Below are 26,464 nucleotides of genomic sequence, written 5' to 3'. Positions count from 1 at the left end.
GAAATTCTTTCATATTAGAGAAGTTTTGGAGAATAAAAGTCCTAATACCTGTACAAGAATACACCTGTGCATTTAAAAGCATGTTCTCTCTGTTCTTCCCGGTACAGTTTCTGTTTTATCAATTCTGATTTTAAAAGTGTCTAGTAGCTAGACAATACCTATTATGCCCATCTGCTCAGGATGAGATCTGGTGTTCCACCACGGTTATCGTTTCTTCTGTCTGCGATGTACTGTTTTCATAAGTGCTGGTGAATTTTGAATACGTAAAATTAAAAATGAAGTGAAAAAACATTCCAGGAATTTCTTTACCTCTTATTTCCTTTCTTCTGAACGTAGAAATTTCCAAGTTAAAAGATATAACTCTATTATGTATGATGGCATTGTAACACTCCATGTAGAAAATTATATTTTGTAACAGATGGGAGGGGGAAAGAACAGATTAAAGTTCAGAGGTTTCCATGGTAAACACATGTATTAATTATCTTCAAAACACCACGTGTGTCAGGAACACAGGGGAAGAATGGAGAGAGGAAGGTTTAGTACTAATTTTATTAATTGTCTAGCTAATCAAAAGGCTAGAGGTTGCAGTGGGGAGCAGAGGGAGAGAAAAGTAAGGGATGACTGCTTCTACAAAGGTACATTCTCAGTTACAGATCAAATGAAAGAGAGTGGTATGGTGAAAATAATCATTTGGCAGAATTTTAGGGAACGGAAGTAATGTTTTGACCTTAAATAGATTTGTCCTTTGGGCTTCAGAATAGGAGTATGATGTGATTCTGTAAAGGGAAGGGTGAGAAATCATTTTTAGATTTGCCCTTTTAAAATATATCAAGCTCCCCTTTAAGTACAGATTCATAATGGGAAATTCTCTAGGCTTCTACTATATAAAGATTTACAAAGACAAATGAGACAGGAAATTAAAAGATAGGAAAAAAAGGCAAGGTGAGCTACTTACTGAATTCGTATCGGAGGGAAGAATAAGAGAGCAATGGGAAAGAAGGATGCTTCCCCAACTTCTCTATCGCTATCACAGATGTATTAATCTGCAAAGATACAGAGGAATGTCATTTTCCTCTGATATGTATTCAGGCATTCAGTTTAGAATAGTTTTCTTAATAAATCCCACTTCTACATACAATTCATGAGAAAGTGACCCAAGCTATGATGTACTTAGACAATGGTTGCAGCAAATACACATCTATATAAGTGAAGCTCTCTTCCAAACAGGTATGTTTTCTGAGTAGAGCCAGGAGGGAGATTTGAGAGCAGAAGCTGACGATATTTTCTTCTTCATTCAGATTTGGAAACAATTCAGATAATAAAGGAAAGGTTCGGTATGAAATCTCTAGAAGAGATTGGCTGCTTCATGCCTTTGTTGCTAATGAAACATGTCTTTCCAGTTCCCTAGCTTTTAACTGAAGCAGAAAAATGAATTCTGTAAGACTGAAACTTCTTGTACAGCGCTAAGCCTGTGTTGCTCTCTGTACTATACAGCATGCCTTTGCAGCACATTATGATGGTTGGGGCCCATCTACTTCTGTACACTGCACTGATGTAGGCACGTGCTTCTAGGTGAGCTATTTCCAAACCATGATTTGTGCTAGGATTACTGTGTCTTTGAATTTTTAGTGTCTGAAACAAAAAAAGAGAGCTGAGTGGTGACTGAAGTGTAGTAGATATATGCCAGAATGCAATACTGGGATTAAAACAGCATAGTTTCTAGAGCTATGTGATTTTATCAGGACCTCATGTTTAGTTTAAAGCAAAGTTTTCAGCTCTTATGTTTGTGAATAAAATTTTGACAAATACAATCAAATATAATTGATCATGTCTTATTAACTTGTGTAGTATCTGCTTCAGAAAGGGAAGAATTCTTTGATCTCATAGTCACCCCCAGGACAGTTCCAGCCTCCTGCTGCACTTCAAAGGGCTCTCCGTACCTCTGCCCTCACCCTCAGTGCCTTGGAGGGCTTCAGCTCTCTCTGCTTCTGCCTTGGTGGGTATGGATTGTTAGTTTTCAGCACAATTCAGGGGAGCAGGTTGGTTCTACCACTATTCAGATCTAGATACCCTGGCGCTGTGTTTTTGTTTTGTTTTGTTTTTTAAAAAAGCTGTATAATAATTACACATGTAGTGTTTTCCAGATACAATGAAAACAATACACTAAAACATATATTAAGGCTGAAGCTTTTTAATCTAGATTTTTTTTTCTGTGGGATATTACACTCCTAGTCAGGGTTGGGAATTGCAAAAGCTTTGAACTATGTAATCCATGGAGCTAATTGTAGTCAAGAGTCCTCACTTCAGCAATTGTCCAAACTTTCTTAAATATCTTTGACAGAATCAAGTGTGCAATTTCAGGAAGAAAATGCAATGTGGAAATGCATGTTTCCTTGATGAGCTGAGTTACAAAAGTGTTTTAGAAAAAAAATAACTTTTCTCATATTTAGAACCATGTTAATCTTCTTCCTATTAGGTCAATGCTGAAGTAAGTGGTATTTGTATATTATGCACTCTAGGAACTAGGCAAAATAAAACATCATAGTGACTTTCTGAGGCTGTAGATTCTCTCAGTCACTTTGTGCTTGCAGAATGAATTTCCATAAAAGCTTTTAAGAAATTAGTACTTATGCATGTGCTTCAGTGGAGAAGTTCCATGTTGAATAGTTATTGGTATTAACATCAGCATTGTAAACTTCATATATCCCTCTGCACCCCAGTTTGGATGTGAGGGAGGCCACTAAGCATTTTTCCACAATTAGGCAAACTTTAATCTCTTTAGCTGGTATTGTCATCCATAGAGTCGATGGAGGTCATGTGTTCTGTGATATGAAATATTGATTCATTAGCAGCAAGACAAACAACTCATTTCATACAGGTCATTGAGCAGCTATCCAACAGTAAATGTCAGTACATTATTATTTGCATGTTATAAAGCAACCTCTGTAAGTTACCACAGCATGTGTAAATTCAGAAAGATCAAGATAAAGTACTAATATTCAGGAGTTTAAAATTCCCTTTTTATATGAGCACAGAAATAAATTATATTTATCTGTATCTCTTTAAAAAGTCATAAATATATGTTTGCTAGCTTTTTAACCACAGAATTATACATGAATTTTTCTTCTAACTGTGCTCAGGTCTGCTGAGAATCTGTAAACATTTAAAACAGCGAAGATATGTGAGAATTTTCAAGAAGAAGCAAAACCAGAACAAAACGCAGAAAGACTTTCTTTTCCTCCCATAAAATAGTGGTTAGGTTTTTTTCTGCCTCTCTGGTCTTTTAAATGTCAGCACATATTCATCAAAATAGGATAAATAAAATGTTATTGTGCCTACAGTGAGAGGTGTTTTCATGTGAAAAACCACAGCTGTCACACCTTCTTCTTAAGCTTACTTTAGTAAGTACACTCTGGGACTCTCCAAGGTGACACCAAAAGCTTTTAAAACAGAGAATTAAAAATGTGCCATCATGTTGGGTATTTCTCTGCCTGAGCACAAATGAAAAATCTTTGTACGGTCCCTTGGAAAGTAATTCATTTTCCTTCAGAGGGTAAGTCCTAAAAATTCAAATAATGTGCACCATTTCAAGCAGTGTTTTACCACTGTCCTTGCTGTGATAAAACCAGAAGTATTGGCATTGTTGTCTTAAAAGCATACATAAATCATCGCCAATTTTAATAGCTTGTCAGCATTTATATAGATGTATATCATTTGTATGTATATACGTGCACCTCTCAAATGGAAAATGTGCCTTTTGGAAGTAGTTTAGTGCATGGCTATGCGTGGTTTGTTCTGTGTGCTATACAGACTGCGATATCCTAGAAATAAGCATTCTAAATTACTTTTAATATCAATACTATTAGGCACATGTAAGGCTGGTTACTAAACCAGCTGTATTCTAGGAAGTCCTAGTTTATTGCAGCTTGTTTTGTTTCTTGCTATTTATTTTAATTTTGGGTTTTGTTCTTCTAACATAGAACAAGATAGAACTCAACATTCAGTTCAACTTAAGTGATTTCCTCCAAGTTTTCTGCTTTAAAAATAATGAAGTGTTCACTAGCTTGTAGATATCACGCAGTAATACTTCACTACAATGAATTATAAAAAGTAATAATTCAACGTAAGCTGCAATCACTGTGTTCTGCAATAAGATTAACACTCATAGCATGATATAAAATGGATTTATCTATACATAGAGCATATCTGTAAAGTGCTTGCCAAGGTAAGTTTTTTAATTGTACACTGTCCTTGTTCAGAAGTCACAACTGGTTGAGGCTCTTCTAAGACAGAGAGGTTCCTTTTCTGATTCCTCTATATTTTTCTTAAAAATCCCCAACATTGTGAAATATTTTAAGCTACCCCCTTCTTTGGGAACTGGGAGTAGCTACAGCATTTTTTCTCGCGGACAGACTGTAGCAGGCTCTACATGTGTGATGGTCCCAGTAAAGCACCAGTTCCTTAGTTGCGCCTTTCACTTGATTCAAGTTGTCTGTGTAGGGGTAGTACAATTAGGCAGTGTGAGGTTAATGACTTGTAAGAATGGCTCCTCCCGTCTAAGAACAGCTCCTCATTCTTACAGATCCTCTAACTGATGTGATAAGCATTGCAGTGTGGTTCACTCATGTTTTCCCTCTGTTTTTGAGGCTGTGGTGTACTTTGTGTCCTTGATTCCACCATGTATTCAGCTGTTTTTCTCAAGGAACGTCTCCATGGTTAGTGCCAGTATTAATGAACTTGTCAGCTTTCTTGAGAATCTCTTCAAATTTAAGAATTTCAATTTCCAAAGCTGTCTCTAACAAGCTCCTCTAGTTAACAGGGCAACTACCTACAGAATTTCTTTGTACCCTTTTTTTTTTAAATTTATTCAAGAACAAAGGAAGGCCTCTTTCTGTGTTAGTACTTTTTGTTTGTTGAAAGACCATATGAGTTTATTCTTACGTCCTCTGTTATCCATTACCTGCAAACAACAAGAAATTGCACTTACTACTTCCCCTTTAACTTCTGCTATTCAATTCTGAAGAATATACCGCCCACCCCAACCACACATATTCAAAGAACAATGATCATAGCAGAGGCAGAAAAATAGCCTTTTCTCTCTCTTCCTTATCACTGCATCAAGAGGAAATAGCAAGGTGCATCCAGCAATACGGATTGAAAAAAAACTCTTTAAAAATTTCTGAAATGAAGAAAAAAAGATAAAACTTTCTATTTATTGTCAAAGGTATTTTAGGGAAGTTTGGTAGCCCTTTTACAATTTATATTGTAAAGTGTTATTGATCAAAAATTTACAAACAACTTTTACTGTAGGAGTTCTGCTCCTTTACGCTGTTTTTTGACTGTATGCTTTAACACATTCATCTTGATTTTGTGGCAATGAACTTAAATCAAAGGTAAAGGATCAGTCACATTTAGTGTAGAACTGAAAGTTTCTGTATTAGGAGCACTGGCTGGACTTGACTAGACCACCTCCAGAAGGGGATCTCTTCTGAAATAAGATGAAAAGTCAGACTACTCGCTCTTTCATGTGTCAAGGGGGGTAAAATTCTAGTGAACTGTGCAGTAACTGTCTATTCCCTACTGTGTACTAAGATTAAAATATCATTTTGACTGTGATCGTTACCAATCTGAAACTTCAATAGTTGTTCCTGAGAACTGAAGATGCATTCATCTCTAATGCCACACAACATCCAGCTCTTTTTCTGTGCTACTTTTAAAAAGATCACTTAGAAAACCTGATGGGAGAGAAGTGTGTATTGGTTAGGATAAAACTGTATTTTGCATTTCTCTAAATATTTTCTAGAAATTCAGGTTGGCGAGGAAAGTAATATTATGGGCTGCTAATGGAGAAGTGTTTTTGCAGCACCTATAAATACTTAATGTAACATAGAAAAGAAACAGTAATAGAGAGATGGAGCTAATCCACTGATTGTGCTGCTTGGGATTAATAGATTTAATTAAAAACAATAAACAAAAGCTGGGATTGTTTACTCAATAAGTGCAAGAGTACCAGGCTGGATTTTCTGGTGTATTGAAACAAATGCAGATATTCACACAACTGAGGTAAGAAGGGGATTGCTGTTGATTGGTAGCGCTATGTCAACTTGATACGCTCATTAGTTGGGTCAGGCTAAATGCAGTAAAGGTACAAAGCAACAGAGACTTCAGCTCTTCTTTGTTTAAAATGAAGTGTCCCTATTATTCCATTTAACATGCAGTGCAAACATTGTTTAGTGCATTAGTCTAAATAGGTAAGCAAATTCTGAGATGTCTTTTGATATGTCGGAGAGGCATTTACATAATAAAAAATATGAGATGAAATAGGGTCACCATTATGGTAGCCAGCAAAGGATATCCCAATAGTACCTGAGCTGAACTCGTCTGATCAGGGCTGCTGGTGTTAATCAGCAGTCTTCATAAACTAATTCCATCTTGAGTGTTTGTAATTTCTATTTACAGGATAACACCGTTCCCTACAAGTTGAATATGGCTTTTTGATATTCATAGAATTTTTTTTAAATGTCACTGAAATTATCTCAGAGGAGCAGATCTGACAGGTCAATCACTGCAGATGGCAAGTGCTTTGTTAATTATACAGAAATTTAAAAACAATTGTAGAATGTCTTGCCTCAGGAGGAATTTCTCTCTTGCTCTGTTTGAGAGTAGATTTTCTCTACTGAATTAATTCTGTGTTTTGTGCAGATAACAATCTCTCTGCTGCATTGTAGGAATAACTCCTTGCTCCTTGTTCAAATATGCAACTGTAAATAAGCAGAGGATATTGCAAATAAACAATGCCATTCTTTTTAAATAATGCAATGTGTGTAATTAGGACGATGCAATTACAACACTATACAGCTCTCAGTGTAACAATTAGTTTTTCAGTAAAATGTAATTTGTTCCAATGTAAATGTTTTCCCTCAATTCAGAAGATTCCCTTGAGTTGTTACAATAATAAGCCTATTTCTAGGAATATATGCAGTTGCACTGTATGTTCCAGCACACAAATCAAAGAGGACAGCTACATTATAATAAGCTATGGGAATTATAAAGTCAGAGCAAAATGATATCAGTACTATTTTCTGAGGGGAAAATATATCTGAATATCCTCTTTCCATTTCGATTTTAATCCCCGAGATGTTGAATGCATTTTGCCAGTTTGTTTCAAACATACTTGAAAAAATATAAATGTTTCCTTCTGTTACCCTGTTGCTGCGTTACCTTGTCCTCCAGATGATGATATCTGACTACTTTCCAATCTTTTCACTGTTTGTTCTTGTAGATAAAGAAGTGCTATTATTGTCATTTTACAGATGAGTAACTCAGCTGCACAGAGCAAAAGAGATCTGCGTTAGATTTCACCAGAAATTTGTTAGGAAGCAGATTTCAAACACAGCTCTCCTATCTTCCCCGTCAGCATCCCGCATCAGAATCCCTCTCCCTCGGCACTGCCTCAGAAGAGGCCAGCAGCACAGTGTGCTGTGAGGAACCACAACTATTCCTCCACACAGCTCCCTTCATCCTGTTCAGCACAATCCATCCCTCATCATCTGTTCACCATGATTTCTATAACATTGCTTTTTTAAAAAATCCATGCTTCCTCCATAGCAGTGTATGAAAAGAAAGGCTTTGGAGCATCTGGGCATACTGGGCATATATCATTACTATATGGCTGGAAGAGCATTGGGTAGTCAGATTTGCATTTACTGATAACTTTCTAGGGCTAATGCTAAATAAAGGGTGACATTTTTGTGGCAATAAACAGTATAGTGCTATCAATGTGCAGAAATTTTAGTTCAGCTGAATTAATACTACTGAAACTTTCTGGGAGGTGAAACAGTAAGGGTGGAGGTAATTACTCAGTACAGATGGATGGAAGTGCTCACCACATTCTTTGAAAAGTTAATTGAGTTAAAACTTGGGTTTAAAATTTGCTTTTCATCCTCTTTGTACCAAAGTTTGCAAAATTAGAGGGTTTTTCTTTGCTAGAGTGTCCTATTGTCATTCTGGAGGCTGCACGTTGATCTAATTCTGAGCCTGCAGTTATTGGTTACTTGTAAATCTGGCAATGTATCCAATGGTCAATTTGAAAAAAAGAACATCCCGCAGTAGTAATGTGTAATGATTGCAGGGCTAGGTGCTGCAATAAGCATTGTCTAGTTTGGTTAAGTCATTGCTAATGAAACATCGCAGCTGATTAAATGGGCAGGACAGGCAGTACCTATGAACAGGCTCCTTTTTCTCATTGGATCTTCAGATTTTTTCATTTCTCTTTCTTAAAATGCAAGGTATCAGTAGGACAAACAAAAATATTCATTTAATTCTAAATCATGCCAGAAATCACACTTTATGATTGGTGACATGTTCAAGAGAGACGTTCTTAATTACATGTGCAGAGCTACATTCCTTCCTCTGAATTCCAATGAAATAAATAGTAGGAAGAAAGCGAAGGGAAAAAATGGAACAGACCCTCCGTAAGTGCAGCAAAATGGAATTGATATTTACATCCATCCTATAACCACGTTTGTGCTTCTTCTTGAATAACGGTAATGGTGATCAAAGCAGAAATGATCTTTAGGCTTGGTGCTTTCAAACTGCTCACTAATTACTGTAATTCAGGGGAAAATAGGGACAAAACTCCCCCAACAAACACTGCAATCATTGCACTCCGAGTAGAAGTGGCTCTCACCAAATAAAGAAGAGCCAAGGTAGGTATTGCTCTATTTCACAATACGTCAAAGTTAAACACAGGTCTAAATCCATTCAAAAATTCAGAGCAGTCAGCTCCCAGCCTGGCAGTGAGCAGAGGCAGGCTGCTTTGTTAAGTGAATATCCCCTCCCAGAGCTGTGCTGGCACCACTGCTGCTTACAGCAGCCTCTGTTCCTTCACAGGCCTGTTTTAACCTTGCCTCTGCCAGCCGTGGTAGGGGTAGCATTTGCTATAAGAAAATGCCCTTCTAAAGAAGAACTGTGCACCTGGAGGAACTTCTGTCTCTTATTCCACTTCAGTTTGGCCTTTTTCTGTTTATGCATGGAAGTGAAACTGCTTTCAGACGTGAAGCTGAACAGTAGCCAGGTGCTTCATAACTGTGTTAGCCTGAAGCTCTCGTGAGAAATATTTTTTTCTAGAAAATAAATTATAACATGGCTAAGTGGTGCCTGACAAAGCTAAACAGGAGCCATGCTGCTCTATTGCAAATTCATCTGCAGTCTCTCGGTAGAAAGACAAATAAAAGCACTTCATCAAAATCAGTCAGAGAAGCACAAGAATACTCATAGGAGACCACTAAACTCTAAATACCAATCAATTTCACCAACTTTTTTTTGTCAAACTTGCAAGTCCCCTTAAGCACTGTCATGTGGAACTGCCAGAAAACACTGCATGAGTGCTGCAGGAGCAGAGCAGCAGGCTGCGGCCGGATGCCCCTCACAGTCAGCGTGTGGGTGCATGGAGCTGCCTGGCTCCGGGCTTGCAGACGCCATTGGGTGCAGCTCTGCTGACATTAAGGTTCTGGAACCAGGCCTAAGGGCTTGGAAACCTAATTCCACATTTGAGAATTAGGTTCACTGTTTCTTTCCTCTGCATCGGCTTTTTTTCAGTGACCTGAGCACATCCCAGTGGCCGGTAGGCATTCAAGCTGCATACAATGAGAGTGCAGACGGTAGCCTTTAGACTTTGTCCTTGAATTCAAAGTCACTGAAATACAAAATATTGAGGGATTGTCATCAAAACATTTCCACTGATTCTTTTCCTACACAGATACCAAAATTCTGTTACAGCTGGTGGGAAAGCAGGAAAAGTACGTGGTGGATCGGGTCAAACTTGAAACTAATTTATTTATTTTGTAATTAATACATCTCCTACAAGGTTGTCTTTTCTTTTTTTTCCCTTGCATCCCTTTTTTTGTTCTTTTATCCCGGAGTATTTTACTGGTGCCATCCTTTACTCGCAAGACTTTTTCTGTGTTCTTCTACCCTTTGCCTCCACATTTGCTTTCTTAACCAGTCTCTGTCACATTGCTTGTGTCACCATCTCATTACCTAGACCTTTCTTCTTTGTGTCATTTAATGGAATCTTTTTTGCTCTTATTCACTGGAGTCTTTTTATTTTTTCCCCTATTTTCCAGAAAAGGGGGTTCAACTTATGCTCTGTGTTAATCTCCTGTGAGGACTCTAGATATCCTTGGAACAAATCTGATTTTCTTTTGGATAGTTTGCTTAGAGTAGCAAGATGAAGTCAAGAGTAATTTTAAGCTGTTCTCTACTGTATTTAGTTTTCAAACCTCAAGGCTGTGTGTATTGTTCTTTGAATATTCTGTAGAGCATATTTTATAAGTTGAGGCTTGCAATTTCTGTGTGCCAACAGAGTTGTGTAAAGGTGAAGGGAACATAGAAGAGAAGTTGTCTGAAGTGTTGAAATATCCACCTACATGGCTCTGTAACACACAGCTCTTGCGTAAACTTTTAAATATTGGGTGTGTGAAGAGATATGTCTTATTCGTGTAAGAACAGGTTTTGATAAGAAAACCATTACATAAGCAGTCACTGCAAAACAAAAGTGTTTGTTTTGTTGGACTTATAAAAGGCAAAGTGTTTGGATCGATGTTCTGCTGTGGTTTCATGAACAATGCATCACAGTTCTGTGCTGATTTATATGAAACATATGTTGATATCAATTGTCTATATAAAATTACACTAAAAGGTGTCCACATTTTCTGTCAGTGTCAAATGATAACTATAATAACTAATGTCGATTTAGAAATGAGACTCTCAGTGGAAACAAAGCTGTGATAGAACTGAAGGGTTTGGTGTTATTCCTTTAAGCCTCACTTTAGGTGAGGGTAATGAGTCACCTGTTGTTGAATTCCCAGTAGCAGAGAAGCTGAGGAAAATGAATCAGTAGTCTTCCTGCAGAACAGTGGTCTAATCACATCTGACACCAATTAACATCTTTGCTGATTGTCCTTATTAGGACATACTTGAAGCCTGAATTATATGTCCCAGTAGTGCAGTGGCCATTGGGTACATAACCAAGGACAAAAAAGGATGCTAGAAAACCTTTCTCTGAAATGTGCTTGTGGTTTGTTTTTTTTTTTCTGCCGCTGTACTTCCAACTGAATCACGTTCAACACCAATCTGGCTTCACTGTCAGCAGTGAGTAAGTTTTGGAAAATGTGGTGAAGCATGAATCTATGTCACTCAGAATTGGATATTAATCTTCACATCAGTTAAGTTTTTTAGGGTTAGTCATTGTAAATGACCAAGGAAGATATCCATGTAAGTCACTGGGTATTTCTGCCCCGCTTTGGCTGCACTTATTAGCTATCAAAAGTACACTTGCAGAGAAGATCTCTGATTTTCAAAATTTATCTAGATGACAGAAAAATGTATTAAATTCCTTTAAATTCCACAAATACATCAGGGCTAAGGATGAACTGGGCAATATGGAATAAGTTATTTTAAGAATATCTTCCCTATTTTAAAATGTTTATGTGAATTTCCAATTTCCAGGAATTCACATGATGAAAACTGCTATTCTGACAAGATATCTATTGGGCTTGCTGCAAGTGTAGCTGACTTAAAACCCAAGAATTTCTTGGCCTGTCTTACCTTCTCAGGTCTTAAAACATATCCATGTACTAAAATGATGTCAAGAGACACATATTGCTTAATTACAGAGAAGTGTTTTAACAAGAGAAAAAAAAACATTTCCCATGCCTTCTTCAGCTTGTAATGGTTCCTGCCAATTCTCCACTACCATCTGTCTTAAACAGCCATTTATCTGTTCAGCTGAAATATGGGTGTAACTGATTCCAAAATATCATAATAGATTCTGTGTCCCCTCTGTACTGCATTTTCGTGAAGATAACTACAGAAGCATGCAAATCTTGCTTAAGGTTGCCAGTAGCTTTGTCACTTTTCAGTGTCAAGAAGAAAAGCTCAGCTGCTAGGACGACTCGTGACAACCTCATCTTCGATCTCTGGGACAGTTTTCAAATTATGTGTGTCCTTTCAAGCACCTGGAGAGTTTTAGATCTCCAAAGATTCACAGTGGGATTTTGAAGCTTGAATATGTCTGTTCCTGGCCCAGGAAGGTCATTCTTCTGTCTTTGTCTTAATTTTTTCATAATGATTATATTTCCTTCAGTATTTTTGGTTGTATTATTTTTTCTGATGATGAGACATAAACAAATACTGAAGTTAATGATACTTGCTATATGCTTTAGAGAACCAGACTCCAAATCGCATAGATCATGTTAGTTGACCAGCCCTTACTAGGAGCGTGTTTTTTTCCCCTTTTGTTGTTAAACTTTACAACAACTCCATAATTTCCTTGCTATATAGATTCATTTGGTAGAAGGGAGGAGCTTCACCTGTGCATTCACTCCTTAGGCAAGGACACATCAGGCACAAGGGCAGCTTGCATGAAACCAGAGATCTCTTGACCTGACTTAGCTGATCAGGGATAACTAACTGAATACATCAGCTTAAAGGAAATGAATGACACATAGAAAACACAAACCAGGTACACCTGGAACACAGTTCTGAAATGCTGCCAATCAAAAATGACTGTAGTTTGTTCCTGCTTGCTGACTACAGGCAGTCTTTGGGGATATAAGCCACATCTAGTATTTCAATTAATAGGATGAGCAGTGCAGATGTCACGCCAAACAAATTCAGCCATATTTCAGAAGAGGTCAGTAGAGTAAAAGAAATTGGTATGTCTGTGGTCTCACAAAAAAGCCAGGGCACTTTTCTTCAAGGTGAGTCATACTAAACTAACAAGTTCAGCCTTGAATGACTGAGATGGCCTTGAAAAGAAAGCTTTGCTGTCCTCACTGGAGGCTGAAGTTCTCCACCCATTCATCTGGTACAATGCATGACAGCAACAGAACAAAAATTCCTATTTTAAGCTTTTTCCTCCCTGCAGTGTCCAAACTCACATATGCATAGGTGGGCAGTTCAGACAAAGTCCTTCATGGGCTTCAGTGATAAAATGATCTGATGCCCAGAACAATATGTGCTTTTGTTTGCTAGCTAGCATGCTCATCATTTACTAGCAATAGGGGTAAATTCTAGCTACCCCTAAGGTAAGTCTGAAGTCAAATTGATGCATAGAAATGAAATGATTGGAATCTTACTTTTCTGAGAGTAGAAGTTTGAACATTTGCTGTAAACTGTATTTGTTACAGACCCGAACTCTTTTGGCAGAGATTCTTCATTTGGATGGACTGGACAACTTGTTTAACAAATGGCTTTCAGCCAGCATTTTGCAAATTACTTTGATTATTCAGTATTGTTTGTGTGAATAGTGTGTTGCATAGTTTTATTATTTCCATTCTCTGATTGGACTTGTTCAGGGGAGTGAGTAACTCATACTGTCAATACTGTTCAATTTCAATATATGTATATCAAACCAGTATTGTCTTGTTTTCCAGACAGAACTGTAGATTTCTACTTGCCAAGTTACCATGTTGCATGTAGTGTTTCAGCCAAATCATTATTTACAAGTACTGTTGAAAATTTAGTAATTAATCAGTGTTAACTTAAATAAAATGTGTATTTTGGATCCAATATACATGTGCATACGTGCACACACACCCCTTCCTACTCTAGATGTAGAATCTGATTAGTAAATCAAGCTGCTAATATATCATTATTATCAAAAAAGCAGTGTTTCCATGTAATTAGCCAACAGCAAGTCAATCATAAAACCTGGCTTTTATTTTTATATTCTGTGAAGTTTGCAATGAAATAGAAAAGATCAGATAACTCTTTGGAAGCTAGTGATTTCTGCTAGTAATTTAGTTACAAAAAGCTTTATTTAAAGGAGTGACATCAAAAGGAAGACTAAGTTAGAATATGGTGCAACAAAAGTGTGCATTAAGTAAAGGCAAATGCCTGGAATTTTGTAAATATTCAGCAAAATAAATTTATTTTCTTCTTTATAGAATTTTTCTACCTGTCAACCTGGATCCGTGACATTTTGTGTGAGCAATTATTTGGACTGCAGCAAACAAGTCATAAATCTGCCTGCCAAGTCTTGCTTGAAACAACAGTTTTGATGCTTTTCCTGCTACTCTGATCTTTGCACAGGTTGATACCTGCGTATGATGAAGGCAAAATGGGGTATGCATTTGTCCTTATGATGATGAGCTTCAGAGTGCAATGGAGTTTATGGTCTGTACTCTGAATTACATATTTGAGCTGCAAGCATTAGCACCTGTGTAAGGTGTGGTAACTTCCATGGTTCCTGGGAGCATTGCTATCTCCTGGTGTCTCAGGAGGATCCAGCAGAGCTGACTTAGATGAGCCCATATTCTTAGAGTCAGCTTTTAGTGACTCTCTTGATTCCATGTTTATGAAATTTTGCTGTAGAAGTTGGCCATTTAGTGTAAAGGTGGGCTACAACCAGGGTAAGTTCTGTTGTCAAATACTGATGATGAGATGTGCTTTTCTTTCAGTGTTCCCAATTTAGTTTGCATTTGTAATAAATCTATGTGCACAGGGCATGAGGAGATAGGACTAGGAGAATTGTTTTGTCATCACAAAAGCTAAAAAGAAAATTTAAAAAGAGATTCATATTGTACTAGAGGAGTGACTTAGGTCAGGTTTTCTGCTAAATGTCAAAACCAGGAAAGGAGTACACATTAAATGTCACATATGTAGCAGCCTGAGTAACCGGGATCACAACCTAATTAGTGGGGTTAATGAGAGAATCAAAATAAAGAAGATCTGGTATGTTTAAAGGATTCTTTGTTTGAATACAAATAGACTTGCGCATCTCTCTGGCGTGCTTGTAAGCGTAGATCATGCAAGCGTGATGTTAACTCAGTGCCGAGGACTTGGTGCAAATGAATCAGTTGCTGGGGGCATTGCTCTCTGTGCACCATGGAGATGCCAGCACCCCCTGAGAATTGCTATCAACAGCACAGAGCTGGGAATGTTTCAAAGCCTGAGGGTGCTTCATCTTTCCATAAGCAACATTGCTTAAGAGTGTCACTAGTGGCTAGTCTCGTGAGCCAAGTCATGGCTGTATGGCTTAAGTTCTGAGTATGCAGTAATGTCCCTGCACAGCACCTGTTGTCTCATAGTCTCATACTTAAGCATATGTGATGTACACAATGGAGACAAGGGAGGGAATGAGATGGGAAGGATTTGTGTACCGTTAGTAATGGGAAATGCTGATGTCAAGATTTGGCTTGCTCTGATGTGCGTGTGAAGGTAGATAAGAAAAAAAGTATGTTGGGGGCAGAGTATAGGTGGAAGAAAAAAGGATTGTGAATGACAGGAAGCCTAAGATGGAAAAATAAAATGACGATGTACACTAGGAGATGCAGAGTCAGTATATTAGGTGCTTATCTATTTCCTATAGACTGAGAGTGTCACATTTAGGGACATTGTTTAGTGGCTAGGGACATCATTTAGTGAGGCTGTTGGGGATGGGCTGTTGGTTGGACTAGATGATTTTAGTGGTCTTTTCCAACCTTAATGATTCTGTGATTATTGGGTTTTCTTCGCAATGTTTTTATGATTCAGGAAAAAAACTTTCTCATTCTACAGAACAGGATCTGATTACACCAGCAGGTCAATTGACTTGGTGGATGTCAATGGTAAAGCTGGGGAATGGAGGTGTTCATGACTTATTTAAGCTCAGAGAATTTTAGGATCTTAATATGTGTGCATTGATTAATGCTAAAAGGAATATAAAGGAGAAAAAAAGGTAGTTTTATATGTAACATACATTGAGTTATTGTTCACTTAAGCATATTCAGTGATTTGATTTCACAAAGTATACACACATGAACTTGTTAGGAAAATAACTAAAACCTTTCTTTGTGAAGTCTTAAAAAATTGAGAAAGTCACTGACAATGCCATACTTTTTTCATACCTATAAAGTATAGCTACAAATACACGTATCCAATAGCAGGACCAGCCACAATTCACTCCTAACATTAATAAAGATTTCATGTCATGCTGACAAAATAAAGGGAGCATCCCAGACTTGTTTCTGGAGAGCTTAAACGAAGTAGAACATCCGAAAAATACTGAACAGTCAGTGATGGATTTTTAAATCAGGAACAAAGAAAGTCCTCCTCAAAGATGAATTTCCTCCAAGCATAAACATCAAAGAGCTTTTAATAAAAGTATGACATATGACAATCTCCCTTGTGAAAGGAACAGCCAGATTGAAAGTCTCTGTTTCCCTTACCTGATAAGCAGTCTCACTGACTTTTTTGTGGGTAGGGAAGTTTCATACAGGAATGACATTTAAAAGAAATCTAACTAAAATACTAGAGGCTCCTATTTTCTGGGAAGAAAAAAAAAAAAAAAAGGTTTGATTTTACTGATTAAATGCTTTAAAGTTCTAAAACTAGAGAATGTAGTTTAAATACAGAATGAAGAGCAGCATCTTGCATCTTATACATGCTTATAAATTTTTGAGTTCTAAGGCTGAACTAGAATATAGGAGAGGTGGTGATGTAAACCACTTTTTTGTTTGATTGGAAAATATCTCACAAACGTACTTGGAGGTTTTTTTAGTAATAACTTGAAATATGCAAAAACTGGTTTAGAACATTTTTATGTGGTCTTCCTGTTGTGTTTTTTTTTTTTAAACAGCACCATAAATTAAATCAAAATTCATAAGCAGTTTTGGTTCACACTGTTATGTCATATTTATGTATGTTATATTTAGCATATAAACCACTTCAAAATAAATTTAAAAACAACAACCAAAAAAAACCCCAACACACCAGCAACCTGCCCCAGCTTTAATTTTCATCGCATTGAAGGGATGGTTGGTCAGCAGAGATCACCTGGCAGCATGCACCGCAGTAGGTTCATCGTGTGTTTCCCAATTCAAGCCAAGATAAGGTTAGTAATTCCTGTTCTGGAATTTCTCACATATGTTGTCATTATGTAGTAGAATATACGATATAAAATAGTAGTTATCAGTTGAATGTAGATGTGGCCAAAGAATTGGCAACCACATTCATATGAAATCTGAGAAGTTATTTGATGGGCAAACAAGAAACCCCCATTAGCTGCATGTGGAAAGTCTTGAATTTTCATCTTGGAGACACATTGCTGAAAAGAAAATCTTAAGAGGAAAACACAATTTTAAAATTCTTTTCTTTTTCAGTGTGATGAGCAAGTACTAGGTAAAAAAAAAATAATGGAATTGCTACTTCTCAATTGCACACAAACAGATCTTTTCTGTCTTTATGTGAAGGTTGACATGAGAACAAAAGAGGCCTTTATTCTTTCATGAACCCATAGAAATGGGATTTGTTTTTCTGCTAGTTGTCACAGAGAATTTTTTCTGAATAATTATAATGTTAATTCCATTTCTGGGAGGAAATCAACTATATTTAGGATTTAAGGTGAAGCAAATAGTGATGAGACAGCTGAATGAATAATTTCCACAAATAAATTAATTCTCATTTGCTTTTATTTCTGTTTACACTTCCAAATGTGAATGTATGCAAAGTCCTCACACATAATAAGTTTGTATTTTATATATTTTTCTTCAGTAAGTGATTTTTTGGCTCATTGATTATTGAGAATACTGCAGTCAGTAGTTTAGTGTGATTTATTACATTTCAGAGTCCTTTTTTTGTCTAATTCAGTGATATACACAAGTAACCAAAATTGTGTATGTTACATATATGGCAGACAAATACAGACGCATTTGTAAATCAGTTTACTGAAACTAATTAAGCAAAATCTTCATTTTCTCTGCGGTCTAATTGCAAAACAAAAGAAAACAGCAGAAACACAGACACTATCAACATGCCCGCTCTCATTCTTACTGCTTTCTTTCTGGCAATCTTTTCTGAGTGGGATTCAGTAACAAGAAATCACAGGTGCTATGAATTCTACTTTTCTCATTCTTAATCTAACATCAAGCATATTTGTTTTGTAAAGTGAAGTCTGACATTTTATATGGTGAATTACAACCTTGAAATGTATCAGTCGCCCTGAACAGAATGAGTATTATAGACATATTTTTCATATTTCTGTAAACAATGGAAAGGAGTCTTGGGATTGCACAAGAACAGGGTTAAAACTCAACAGAGGAGAATCAATATGTTTGGAATTTAAAAAAAATCTAATAGGCAAGAACTGAAGCAGAGAGAGAATGGTAGGAGTGAAACAGCTTCTTGCTCATGTTTCTCTTTCTGGTGTGAAAATAGCAACCAATCTCATAACAGGAAAAACAGATTGTATCCTTTTCACTAATGGCAGTATGGTTATTTGCTTTATTTTAGTTGTCAACAACAACCAAAAAAGAAAACAAAAGAGAGAAATGTAATGTGTGTGGCCTCAAATTTTCTACATCAACTTGAAGAATAAACAGCATGAGATAATACTGACTGTAGTATATAAAGTGGATCGGATTTGACACTGCCATCCTGGCTTTCCTCAATTGGTGCCAGCTGTGAAAATAGTCATGGTTACTCAGTTTTTGTTTTTTGTTTTTCTTAATCCTGATTGCTACAAGTAGAATTTCAGCATAGGTCACAGTTAAAATAGTTTAGGTAATTCCATTCTATTGCTCCTTTTCATTTGCTTACCAAAGTTTTTCTTACTGGAGGCAAAAATTCATTCTACGGTTAACTTTTTTTCCCCAGAAAGGCTGGAAATTTGATTTTTTTTTTTTTTCAGTGCAAGTACAGGGCAATGAAACTTTTCACTGCGATTTAAAATGAAATGGCACATTCTTTGCCTAATCTGGAACTGCAGCAGCTGGGTTCAGGAAGCAGAATTGTACCAAGAAGGCACTCCAAGCTGAGTGCACTTCTTCAAAGTTATGTTAAATATCAGATTTCTCAGTGTTCTGAGCCTTGCAAACATATGTGTATGTACAGTTGGAGTCAGTATGACATTTGAAAGTAATATGTACAGTTGGAGTCAGTATGGCATTTTAAAGTTTCTTTCTTCAATCAACCTTTAAAGAAAAGCAGAAATGTAGAAGAGCCATGGATCCAATGGAGAAGTTCTACCAGGCACATGTAAAGTTGTGGAAAGACTGTGCTATGTTACAAGTGTAACAGTCTGAGGAATCTGCCTATGAATCACAACTATGTTCTTATTATGTCTTGCAATCTTCTTGTTTTCTACTGCCTTATACTAAGGAACAAGAGAGTGATGCTTTCAAAAACAGATTTGTGGCTGCAGTTGAGCATAGGGAAAGGTTGCTCCCTGGCTGTTGGTTCTTTCTTCCCCATAGTGAATGCATCTTTTCTGTCAGATCTCCTGGTGTAACTTCTTAATCCAAGACTGACAAAAATATCTGGCTTTAAAAAAAAATCTCTACTATTATTATATTTTAAACTGTCTACTGTCATTTTTATTTCATTGACTTGGAGGAGATGAGAGAGCACTCTCAAGTTTCTTGATGGCTCCAAAGCGTGGGACTGGTAGATATGCTTGAGGGCACATTTGCAATGCAATGGACCTAAATGGGCTTCCTGAGGCCTCAGGAAGTCCAGCAAGGACAGACCAGCCAAATGCCTTGTCTGGCAAGGAAGAACCCTTTGCAGCCAACCCAGGCCAGGAAGCAGCTTTGCAGGACAGGCCCTGGGAATCCAGACATGCCACAAGTGGAAGGGAGCCAGCAGTGGGCTGAAGTTGGGAGAAGATACAGCTTTGGGAGGGACCAAATTGCAGTCTGTTGGTACCTCTGAAGAGGTTATCTTCACAATGCTGTGTGGAGGGAGAAAAAAAACAACAGTGGGTGTAAGTTGAAAGAGGTTCAGATTGGAAAGATGAAAAAGATCAGGCTCAGGAATAGGCTGGGTTATGCTGGAGAGGTTATACAGTCTCTGTCCTTGGACGTTTTCAAGATAGGAGAACACTGAGCAACCTGGTCTCATCTCAGAGCTGCAGCTGTTTTGGGCAAGAGGTTGGTCCTAAGATCCTTTCCAGCCTGAAAAATCGTGCAGTCCTCTGATTTTGACCAAACCAAGTTGTTTTATTTGCTCAGTTCCCTTGAGAACAACAAAAAAAATCCAAACATAATGTGGAAATGAGTATACAGGGGCAAAAAACTCATCAGTCTAACTGACCTGAAACTAAAGCAGCCTATTTGAGTAAGCAAAATTAATAAGGTTTGTTTTTTTTTTAAACATCAATGATTAGACACAGATTTGCCTAATATCTTTTCAGGAGTCTACTTATGGAACTCTGATACTGAACAACTGTGAAAATGTGAGGCACTCTAAACAGAATATCATGTTCTGTTTTGCTTCACATGGTCTTAATTCAGTTATTGAATTCCAGTATTACAAGTAAAGGTTGATGGAATAGATAAAAAGGAATTCTACGTGCAGGGTGATTTTGAAACTTTTATGTTCCATGTAAATGTATCCCCCGTGGGCACTAAAAGATAAGGTAAATAAAGACTGCTTATCTGAATGGAGATGATCTTGCTGATTAAGCAGACTGCTCTTACAGTGTGTCCACCCATGCTCCCTTAGAGTCCTAACCTGCACTTTAGGAAGGAACCTAATTTGGAACCTTCCAGAAATGCCATCTTTCCTGACAGCACAGCTGTCGTTTTCCTAGCAGGACAGAGCCTAACTAGTTCTGGAGTCTGTGACAGAAGTATTTAAAAAATGTTGCAGAATGATACTTGGAAAAAAAATAAGCTGGCAGTGGTCTGTGGTGACTCCTTTCACACTGATAAGAAGCATTTGAATAAATCTGCAGGTTTGTTTACACTAATTACAAAAATACCAAGTGATTTATGCTGCTGATGCTCTTGTAATTTAACAAGTTTTTCTAGTCTGCTTTTCGCAATTACACGCATACAAATCTGAAAGCAAGACATTTCCCTAGTAAAAGCAACATCAGTACTTACTAAATGTAGTAATTTTTCAATTATTCCTTCCTTTTTTGATCACATGTCAAAATCATGCTTAATTACAGTGAGAACAATTGTTCACCTATATTTTTCTTTGATACGAGAATTTCTTGAGGCTATAGAGTAAAAGGTAAAATAGTCTTATAACTACTTAGAGGACGTAATCACTCACACACCTTGTAGCTGTTATTAAATAAAGGAGTACAGTACAAAGGCACTGAGAGATCCTCTAATAAAAAAAACTTGATTGGTTGCTTTATCTTCTGCCAGAATGAATATGACTTCAGCATATTTAACAACCTTAACAAATCTTTTCTAAAAAGCAAATGCCAACCTTGAATTTACAGTTTCACCCTTTAACCTCCAATCATATCAAGGATAACAGCATATTTTACAATTTCTTCTTTGATCCCAGATAAGTAATAATTGTTACTAGAATCATTAAACAAGTTAAAGCATTTAACTTCATTATAGTAGTTCCTGTTAGTCAGGCACGTTGTGCCATTATCAGGCCTTTTACATCAGTAGAAACAATTGATAAATCTGTAATAATTCTGTGTCTCAAAGATTGGATAATGATCCCTTGTAATTCTGTGACATGACACACACAAAGTACTTCTTTTCAGTGTGTAATTTCTCATTTCAGAGAACGTTAACCAGACTCAAGAAAAAAACGCTTTTGTACAATCTGTTCAGTGGAATGTAAATGAGTGTGGAGAACAGTTTCTTAATAAATGAGCCACCATTGTGATTATTTTTGGTAACATTTGCTGTACTTAATGGTATCATCCATCTAAGGATTTCTGCATTTATCCTGTTTATAGGATGGTTAAAACCTTTTTGGAGGAATCATTAATTTTCTTGCAAATGTCACTGCCTTTGAGTGCTTTGATCATTCCAAGATTAGCCCAGCCCCTGTCATCAGTAGTCTCTGATGAGTTCAGGCTGATTTGCTTTGTATATCAAAGGCATAAAAGGACCACTCCGAGTCTCAGCCTTTTGGGCTACACTTTTGAAGTCTCCTGAATACGCATGAGCCATATTGTTACAGGAGAATGAAAAGCAGAGGACCATTGTGCATATGGTGGGCAGTTTGCTTCTGAATTTATGTTTCCTTTCATCAAAGACATGAGCTACCTCTGGAATAACTGTCCCCGTGGGTGCAGTTATTGGGTCATAAATATAATGATACTCATTAGTATTAAAAAATAAAAAAAAAATCCCTCAGACATCCCAGTATAAGATAATCAGAGCTGTGCCCTGTGTTTCTCAAGACAACAAAATACATGGAACTGCAAAGTTGACATTTTTTTACGTGGTGAAATCTGCAGTTGTTTGTCTCACAGCTGAGAGGAATCAGCTGCTTCATCTCATGGTTTTGTGCTCAAGGTTTTCATCTCTGTTCCCATATTTTATATTTAACTGTGTTTATATTTTTAAAGTATGCATAGAGAAAAAAAAAGACAAAACCCTGTGTATTTCATTACATTTTAAATAGCTATCTTTTTTTGAAATAAGCATTGTAACTCTCTTTGAATTGCCTGTTTTATCCTGAAAACCAACCTAGTAATTAGGTACAGTTTTGCTCAACATTCATGAAGTATTTATCAAAATGTTTTAAAAAATCTTCCATTTTCAAGCACTTTTATGTATATTTTTCCGTACTTGTAGTCACATATGTTCATAAAACAAGCATCTCAGTCAAGATTTTCAAAGCTGGTTCTTAAAATTCCTGCTGGAACTCCTAATAGGCTTTTTTTTTTTTTTCTTTTTTGGTGCGTGTGTCTGTGTGTGTGGAATTCTTGGGTGTTTTTCTTTAAAGAGGAGGCTTTATTCAATAGTGACATTATTCAACAAGAGCATAAAACAGCATGGTTCAGTTGGAGAAGTTCTTCAAAGGTCATTTGCTCCATCTGTCTGACCACTTCAGGGCTTACCAAAAGTTAAGGCACGTTACTGAGGGCATTGTTGAAATGTCTCCTGAACAACGCAGACAGGCCTGGAGTATCAACCACCTCTTTAGGAAACGTCTTCCACTTGATGAGATTGATGGTGTATCACTACCAGGTGTGTTTGGTATACCATTAGGCAATAATAGTAAGACCATGATAAACTTCACAATAGTAATAATGATCAGTGAAGAAATAAAGCACAAAGTGCAACAAAGGGAAAACAGAACTCCATGTCTCCAAAATATGGAGAAGGCTGGAAGCTTCTGGTAAAAATGGAGAAGGATTTTATAAAACAGCATGGCTGAAAAATGGCACTTGGGATGCTCTACAATTAGCTGTTTAAAAATTGAAGTCAGTTCAACTCTAGTATTGTACATGGGCTATTTAAAAGGCTTAGGGAATGGAAGAACAAAACAATGCAAAGGATTACTGAAAATGGTTAAAAAGTGTGTTAATTAGAGTTAATGAGATGAAAGTGAGAAAACAAAGTGCACAGTGACGTTAATATTCAGGTGAGTGTTACAGAAGGGAATAATTTGCAAATACAGACATTGGGTGCCACATCACATAGGACATCCACACCTAGTTTCAACTGGCCAAGTCAGTGTGATTATTGCATTTTTTGCTATGTTATAATTCCTGGAGGGCCTATTTCATAGTCAGTCTACCTTTTTTGGCATAGACAAACACAGGTACATGTTTCTGTGAGGAATTTATACTTCAAATAAAGCAAGCAAAACTCTGAGAGGGAGGGAAGGAAACCGGAGCAAAGGAGAACAGAAGCTGTGGCAGAAAGAGAGGGTGTAATGTAACTGGAAGTGTAGATGTGCAAGGTATACCTAGCTGGCAAGAGCATTTGCTCTTTCTAACTCCTCTCTTCCACTGTTTCCCCAAGTGTGTGGCTGGGAGCCATCTTGTGCCAATAGGGATGTGGATGCAGTTACCTATTTGGTCATTGCCAGCTCTCATTTCTACATTAGTTTCGCATATTATTCTCCAAATTAAAATAGGAGCTGTGAAGAGAGCAATTATATGTTTTTTTTCCACATTAACTAAAGTCTTTTCAGTCAGAGCACAGATGGCCCTCTACTAGTCTCCTAACAGTGCTCTACATACTGCACTCCCATGGGCCAGAACATGTGCTGCTTGAAAAGACAGTCTTCAAAGGGAGCACATGCATTAGATTGTAGTAGCTCTCTGGAGTGCCAATACATGTGTTGGATGCTTCATAATACAGAATTTTTAGGACAATTTACTTTCTTTGTCAAGAACTAAAAAGAGCTTATTGCTGCATTCACTGTTCGGTGGAGTACTACTCTGCGTACTATAAATGTTTTGGTAATTTTTAAGTGAAATACCTGTCTCTCCCTTCTGGAACCTCTCTGGATATTCTTTAATCTCTCACACTTTAACAACTTTGACATTTGAGTGGAGTATCTTTTACATATATATATATATTTTTTTTTACATTTGTCAACAAAACAGCTTATTAGCTCTCTGCAATCTCCCTTTATGTGCACAGTATTTGATGGCTGAGTCAGAGTGCAGGAGTGCACGCTCACCTGCAGACACATGCACACATGCACACACAGTTTTTATGCCTGATTTCTTCAAAATCTCAGTGAGAATTATGGTGGGTTACTTTTATGGTAGAAAACATAGATGTCATATGCATTCATAAAACAGCTACAAAAAAGTGAACACATACAAAGCAAAATTATCACCCTACTGCACCCCAAAATAGGCTTGTTCTTGAGTATCACAGAGACTTCTGTTCTTCAATTTTTCATTTGTAAATATATCTAAAGAAATAAGTGCAGGAAGGTGTTAATAATATGAGAGAAAAAATGCATTATATGCCTCCAAGTGCTATGTTTGGATAGGCATCTTTTATTGTGTCATGTTGTCAGAAGTGAGGTCGTACCGTGATGCTTACACAGTTTTGTCTAGTGAGAGAAAAGTGGCTTCTTTTCACAGATAATTTAAATGCTTGGCCTACTTACATGGGTTATTTCCATCATTAATGGATTGGGATTTTTTTTTTTTTGGTGATTGCTACCAGAAGAAAAATGTTGTGAAGCTTGTGGGAATTTTCTGGCACAGATGCATTTAGAAAGTAAGAGTTGTTCTGAACTGAATAAAGCAAGACATTTTTTGATTGTTTCCATGATGACTGAATGCATCATTAACCCCTTTATTGTTGACATCCTACAGAGACCTGATATGTAGTCTTAATTATTTTAAAAGACACTTCTTTGTTACTTAGCTGGTGATTAAAAGTAAATTAAAAGATGGCAGTGGCAGACTATTGTTGTTCATTAACAGATCTAAAATCCTAATCATCTAGTAAGGGACTAATTTTCACTTAATTTTTGAAACAATAAGTACATTGATGTAGAAATTATTTGTGCTGCTTCTATCAGCTAATTAACCAAATCACAAGAGAGGGAGAGTGGGAGAGTGATTATTTTCTATTAATCGAATGGAGAAATCTAAAGTAGGAATCCCAGTCAAAGCTCTTAGTAATATTCCTTATAACAATAAAATGATTTTGAACTTCGAGTTCTAAACAGTGGTGAGTATTCTAGCAGGGGTGAACGGAAAGGGCAAATGTAAGAGCAAGGAGACCAAAATTCTCATTCCTGTTTGCAGAGACAAAAGATGAATTATGCTGCAGGAGGCAGTGATGCAGCATACAAGAATCCTGCCTTAAATTGCAGTTACTGAAAAGAAGAAATAACTATTAAACTGTGTGGGAAATTGTCCTTTCACAAAAATTTGTGGATTTTAGTGAAAAGCAAGACCTCCAATTTGTTGATTCAAATAATGTTCCAGTTCTCAGCATGAATTGCAGTTAATGCTTATGCTCTCCCTTTTCCTTAATTTTCAGGCTTTTGTCGGGCAGATGGTGGTTCCTGCACTGATCTGCAACAGCTATTGCTGAGGTTGAAGCCCTGCGTCTGTCTCATATACTTCCAGAACACCTGGCAGGTAGGACTGATGATCATAGATCTTGGAGAATTCACATTCTTATCGAGGAAGTATCTCCTCTCTGAAAGAGTAAGTGGTATTGCAGAAGTAATGGCAAAAGACATAACTGAAACAAGGTTTTAACACACTTCTAACATCGAGAATAAAATATTTCAGCAGTGATACACTGTGTGGAAATTTTAAGAAAAACAAAGGCAAAATACACAGGTTTGGAAATGTTTTAATTGGCAGACAGCCTGTCCAGCTGATTAAAAATTACTGAATGTATTCAGGTAGCAAGGAAGAAAAAGTCTATTGCCTGTTGAATTTTTGAATAGAAAAGCATAGCTATGAAAAAGGATATTCAGCTGCAATGGAGGAAGAAAATATTGGATGCCATGAGACATGTGCCTGTCACAAAAATTCTAGAACTTGAGTTGCAAACTCCTACGTAAACTCGTTGTCATTTCTCAACTCATACAAAAGTGTGTGACTTGGCAATTTAAACAGTTTTCTATCTCAGCTTGCACGTGATACAAGTATGTTAAAATTTTAGAGTCAAATGTAGAAATACTCCTCTGTGCTCTTAGGGCTAAACGCAGTGGGGTTTGTTGGGGTTTCACTCATGTTAAGGAGCTCTTGTACCAAAGAAGAGAGAGGCAATTTTTT

At 37.0% G+C, this 26,464-nt stretch overlaps 1 long non-coding RNA gene across 1 annotated transcript in view; it reads left to right on the top strand.

Annotated features, from left to right (window-relative positions):
• Positions 1 to 26,464, top strand: part of LOC110405247 — a 1,207,595-nt gene that overhangs the window by 326,637 nt on the left and 854,494 nt on the right. The window contains exon 6 of the long non-coding RNA XR_002442765.1: positions 25,716 to 25,816. This is a non-coding gene — a long non-coding RNA (uncharacterized LOC110405247). The remainder of the gene's footprint in view (positions 1 to 25,715; positions 25,817 to 26,464) is intronic.

This window comes from Numida meleagris, chromosome 12, assembly GCF_002078875.1.
Source record: "Numida meleagris isolate 19003 breed g44 Domestic line chromosome 12, NumMel1.0, whole genome shotgun sequence".
NCBI lineage: Eukaryota > Metazoa > Chordata > Aves > Galliformes > Numididae > Numida > Numida meleagris.
Note: the sequence above shows the minus strand (reverse complement) of the source record. Positions and strands in the feature narration are given on the sequence as shown.